Source organism: Equus quagga, chromosome 6 (genome assembly GCF_021613505.1).
Source record: "Equus quagga isolate Etosha38 chromosome 6, UCLA_HA_Equagga_1.0, whole genome shotgun sequence".
NCBI lineage: Eukaryota > Metazoa > Chordata > Mammalia > Perissodactyla > Equidae > Equus > Equus quagga.
The window spans coordinates 90,804,205-90,810,087 of NC_060272.1; the positions used below are offsets into that span (position 1 = coordinate 90,804,205).

General features: G+C 43.7%; 1 pseudogene; it reads left to right on the forward strand.

Annotated features, from left to right (window-relative positions):
• The first annotated feature begins 407 nt into the window (after positions 1-407).
• Positions 408-1,155, forward strand: LOC124240556 (40S ribosomal protein S6-like; annotated as a pseudogene).
• The last annotated feature ends 4,728 nt before the right edge of the window (positions 1,156-5,883 follow it).

The following is a 5,883-nucleotide window of genomic DNA, read 5'->3' on the forward strand; positions in this document are numbered from 1 at the left end:
GCAGTTAGCTCAGGGCTAATCTTCCTCACAAAAAAAAAAAAAGAACAAGAATTTAGGACCTGGAGTCAGAAAGACCCGCTTCAAATCCTAGCTTTGCTGTTTAGTAGCCATGTGAATTTGGGGCAAGTATTTTAAGTTTTAGGCCTTAGTTCTAACCTCACCTATCTATTTAAAGATGGCAGGTTTGTGGGGGTGAAAAGAGCATGGTCTGGGGCAAAAGAGACATAGTTTCAAATCTTGCCTCTGACATTTTTAGAATTCACATTTTTGAGGAAAATCTCACTTTCTTTCTGCTTCTATTTCTCATGTATAAAATGAGATAGTAATGCACAGTAAAGGACTGTGGTAAAGATTAAATGAGGTAAGCTCTTTTTCATGACACTTTGGCAGTGATCAGCTGCTTCAAGATGAAGCTGAACATCTCCTTCCCAGCAACTGGCTGCTAGGAACTCATTGCATTGGAGGATGAATGCAAACTTCCTACCTTTATGAGAAGGGTGTGGATGCAGAAGTTGCCGCTGATGCTCTGGGTGAAGAATGGAAGGGTTGTGTGGTCCAGATCTGTGATGGGAATGACCAATAAAGTTTCCCCATGAAGCAGGCTGTCTGGACCCATGCCTATGTCTGCTTGCTACTGAGTAAGAGGCACTCACTCCTGTTATAGCCCAAGGAGAACTGGAGAAAGGAAGCACAAATCTGGTTGAGGTGGCTTGTGGATGCCACTCTGAGTGTTGTCAACATGGTTATTATGAAAAAAAGGGAGAAGGATATTCCTGTACTGACTGATACTAATGTGCCTTGCTGCCATGTGCCCCCAAAGAGCTGTCAGAATCTGCAAATTTTCAACCTCTCTAAAGAAGATGGTGTCTGCCAGGGTGTTGTGAGAAAGCCCCTGAACAAAGAAGGGAGGAAAAGTAGGATCAAAGTGCTCAATATGCAGTGTCTTGTTACTCCACGTATCCTGCAAGACAAACGTCAGCAAATTGCTTTGAAGAAAGTGCACTAAGGAAAATAAGGACAAGTCTGCAAATATGATCAACTGTGGCCAAGAGAATGAAGGAGGCCAAAGAAAAATGCCAGGAACAGATTGCCAAGAGACAGAGGCTGTCCTTTGTCAGAGCTTCTACCTCTAAATCTGAGTCCAGTCAAAAATAGGACTTTTCCGCTTCTCGGTGGCCCGGGGTTCACCGGTTTGGATCCCGGGTGCCAACGTGGCACTGCTTGGCAAAAGCCATGCTGTGGTAGGCATTCCACGTACAAAGCAGAGGAAGATGGGCATGGACGTTAGCTCAGGGCCAGTCTTCCTCAACCAAAAGAGGAGGATTGGCAGTAGTTGGCTCAGGGCTAATCTTCCTCAAAAAAAAAAAAAAAGATAGGATTTTTCAAGAGTAACAAATAAATGAGAGGTTACAAAAAAGATTAAATGAGACAAAAATCTATGAACATAGTTAACTACAAAAGACTTTGGAATATTATTTCTAGCTCCCAGAAGGGCTCTCTCACCTTCCTAGGCAGTGCTCAAATGGGTCAAAGAAGGAAAGAAAGATAGGATGTCGTCAATGTCTTCAACTTGCTTTTCATGGTACTTGAGGCTTTTGGGGGTCTCTCTCACGTTCTCTAGTTCTCATACCCTCTCTCAGATATTGCTCCTGGGACACTCTCCTTTCTCTGTTTTAGGGCAGCTGCCAAGTCCAAATCAATAAACAACAATAACAACAAAATTGCTTGTCTTTAAATCTCTCAACTCTTGCCACAGAGTGGGTGTTTCTATCTACGATTTCATTTTCAAGTTCTGATGTCTTGTCTCTGAGGCTCTCCTCCGAGAGGGACGTGCCTCATAGAGCTATGCTGACCATGATGAAGTGTGGGCTTGCTGCAGAGCCTGCCTGACAGCCCACTTATCACTGCAGCTGGTCCCAAGGACAAGCTGCTTTCAATGGTAGGGCGGCTGGTTGCATATGGTTCTTTTGACAAGACCGCCCATGGATTAAGAAAGCCACGTGGGAAGTGAAGAGCTCTGAAAAGATCTCTCTGTGTGTTTCTATTCAGAACGAGCTCCCAACCAGTCCCAGAACAGGATGCCTTTACCATCACACTGCTTTCAACCTATAAGAGAATATCCCTCCATGGAAACCTGGAGTATTTGTGACTCAGAGGGCACAAATTCTATTTTGATTGTGAATAAAAAGTGTGAAGAATAGATTTTATGTGCAAGGCAAAAGTTGTAGTTAGAAATTCTCTCCAAACCTAAACATTGCCAACCCAGAGACTGAAGAGCAATACTGGAGACGAGTTTGCATTAGGAATCTGTCCCGTATCATTTAGAATCTCAGGATGTTGTAGCTGGACACTCTAGATTTGGGGTCCAAACTCGAATCCCAGTAGGAGGCAAGCATATATCCTAAATGAGAGACTGCCTGGGAGGGACTGTGTCATCAGGAGAGGGCAGACAACTATAGGGGCAGATGTAGCTTCACTTCTGGTAATTTTTGCCTTGATGCTCATTGCTGTCAGATTCTCCAGCTTATTAGGAGAAACTGGATTTTAATGTGAAATCCTTCAAAATATTTGCAACTAATTAAACAAACAAAAAAAGCACCATGTGGGCCAAGTGGTTGCTGTGTTATAATGGGCAATCTAGTTAATGGACTTTTATTGTTTTCTAGAAACTGAGTCTCAGCAATGAGAAGTGACTGCCTCACAGAAAGTTGTCAGAGACAATTATTCTAGACATGCTTGATGGTAAGGCCCTAGTCTAAAGTTCATTTATTAAGACCTAGTCCATGGCCACTTAACCCCTAAAAGTACACAGATGGAACCTAAGTATGGTAGATCAAATGGTTAATCTAATTCTTCACTCTCCTTTAAATAGGATGTATATTCATGACATTGCTGTGGCTTTGCTCTGGATGGAGTGTATCTAACCATCCTTGACTTTGAGCTTGAGCTGGTGGCTTGCTTTGACCAATGGGATGTTAGAGTACATGACTCAAGCAGAGGCTTGAAATGTGCTAACATGGTCGGTCTGCTCTCCACCTCCATCACTGTGAGGAGAACATGTCCCAAGTAGATGCTAGTACAGAATAATGCCACATATGAACCTAACTTGCAACATGGAGCTAAGTCAAATGGAGTTCAGACACGGTTAACCAAACCCCAACCAGTGTGCTGATGAGTGAGTATGAAGTAATATTTATTTATTTTTCTATGTCACTGGAATTTTTATGGTTGTTTGTCATGTAGTGATAGCTGATGAATACACTACTGATTGTGCTCCCATCCAATCCAGGGGAAATTTTATATCCTTAGTGGAACTCCAATTACCACTTCCTCCATACAAGATAGATAGATAGATGATAGATAGATGATAGATAGATGGATAGATAGATAGACAGATAGATAGATAGATAGATAGATAGATAGATAGATAGATAGATAGATAGTTTGCCAGGGCTACTATAACAAAATACCACAGAGTGGATGACTTAAACAACAGAAATTTGTTTTCTCCCAGTTCTGGAGGCTAGAGGTCCAAGATCAAGATATTGGCAGCTTTGGTTTGTCTCTTCTTGTTGCAGATGGCCACCTTCTCACTGTGTCCTCACACGGTCTTCCCTCTGTGCTCATACATCTCTGGGGTTTCTTTGTGTGTCTGGATTTCTCCTTCTTATAAAGATGCCAGTTGGATTGGATAAGAGCCCACCTAAGGGCCTCATCTTAACTTAACCACCCATTTAAAGGCCCTGTCTCCAAGCACAGTCACATTCTGAGGTACTACAGGTTAAGGCTTCAACATATGAATTTTGGGGGAACATCATTCAGCCCATAACATATATGTTGCATTTGCCTAAGGTGACCATTTCTTGTCTAAACCCAGACACACTGAGAGTGCTAAAATGCCAAATGGCATCAGATGCTGGGACAACCTGTGTAAACTAGGACTGGATACATGGCCATGTCATCATGGTGATGCTGGTGGTGGGGTGGTGTATTCAGCCTTCTTCACTGGGGATCAGGGTCTGCTCCTGCAGTTCTGACTACTGTTCCAAAAGCTTGTCTCAGCTCTCAGGCTGACTAAGGAAGGCCTAGGCTGACCAAGATGAAAAAAGATTTAATTAACCTCCTTGAACACCTTCCCCCAGAACCTGCATTGTCTGCTTTCTCATTCTCCCTGTGGAGCCCTATCACCTATTCTTAAAAATTTCTTATGCACATATGCCTGGTTCCCTGTGCAGCCTGTGTTCATGCTGCACAAACCTCGAAGTCAGACTCCGTAGCATTTTGCATTTGCCATGAAGAATTTAGCCATATTTGTGAGCCCTGTGGATTCTATTAAAGATTTCTCATATGGGATGGGAAGAATGTTCTCCTCACTGACCTCACTGGTGAACACAATCTAATAAAAAAAGATCGCACTAGACTATTCTTTTGCCTCCTCTCTCACTGGTTTTACCTCTCATACCTGGACATCTTTCCAAATAATGTTCCCAACAAGTGAACCTCTCCATTAGGTGCCACCTCCTTGAAAGCTTAGTCCAGTCTTTCATTCTTCTCTTGCAGAGAGTCCACAGGACCAGCCAGCCTTCTTTCCATGGGGGAGACTGGGACATGGAAGGGAAAGGCAATTATTGACAGACTCTGGGGATGACTCAGGGAGAATCCTTGACATCACTAGGACATTTCAGTGTATTACTGATCATGTAGCAGTGGTAAGAAGGGAATGAATATGGGATTGAAACATAAAGCTAGAACATCAGGATTTTAGAGGATGCCTTTCTTAGGACTCCAGAATGACTCACCAGTGTGACCTTCTCTTGCCGCGTGTGGGTATATTTGTGTTTATAGCACTGGAGGAGGGAGGAGAGGTACATCTAGTTGCTGATGCTGCCATTGAGGATGAGACCCAGTGCAGCCCACTTGCCCACACTGTTGGATTGCCAGAAACAACTGCAGACCGTGTCTGTCTTTTCTCAGTAGCAGGTGTTCTCAACCTAGGCCACACTTTGGACTCTCATAGGTAGCTTATAAAAACCCTGATCCTCCTTCAACATTCCTGACCAATTAAATCAGAATCATTGGAGGTAAAACCCAACTGTCAGTATTTTGGTTAGCTCTGCTGGTTACTTCACTGTGCAGTGAAGTTTGAGAACTAGCTCTCTAGATCCTTGGCTACGCAAAGTGTGGTCGCTGGATCAACAGCATTGGCAGCCTCTGAGAGCCTGTTAGAAATGCAAAATCTCAAGCCTCACCCAAGACATGTGGAATCAGAATCTGTGTTTTAACGAGATCCTCAGGAGATTCCTAGTTACATTAATGTCTGAGGAGCACTGAGCTCGATCAACTGTTCTCACCTTTGGCTGCTCACTAGTAACATGTGTGGAGCTTTTAAAATGCTGGTGCTCTGGCTGCATAGCAATCTGACTCAGTTACAACCATGGAGCTGAGGACCAGGAACCAGAATTTTTTAGATCTCTGCAGGTGATTCAAATTGAGAACCACCGCTCTAGGCTCTGATGTTTATCTCTGTTTGAAACAAATTTTCCCAACACTCAAATGCCAGAGGTTTAATGGATCTGTGAGCCATGGTGTCTCCCAATAATATCAAGCCAGGAGTGATGCTGCGTCCGAGGAGTTGCAGAGTAATTGCAATTTGGACTTCTCTGCTCTATTGGTGCTGGCTCATTTGTAGAGTCACTGTGGCTGGTAGGATCTGGAGGGTCTTGAAGTGAATTCTAGCAAAAGGCTAGAATGAGTGCTCAGGTGTTTTATTAAGAACCTTTAGGAAACTTGCTGCCAGAAAGAGCTCCAGACCTACCCTCCTCCTGCAGTAAGCCTGCAATGGGCTAGGCCAAGCTGCGTTTGTGGGCAGATCCCCCAAGTTGT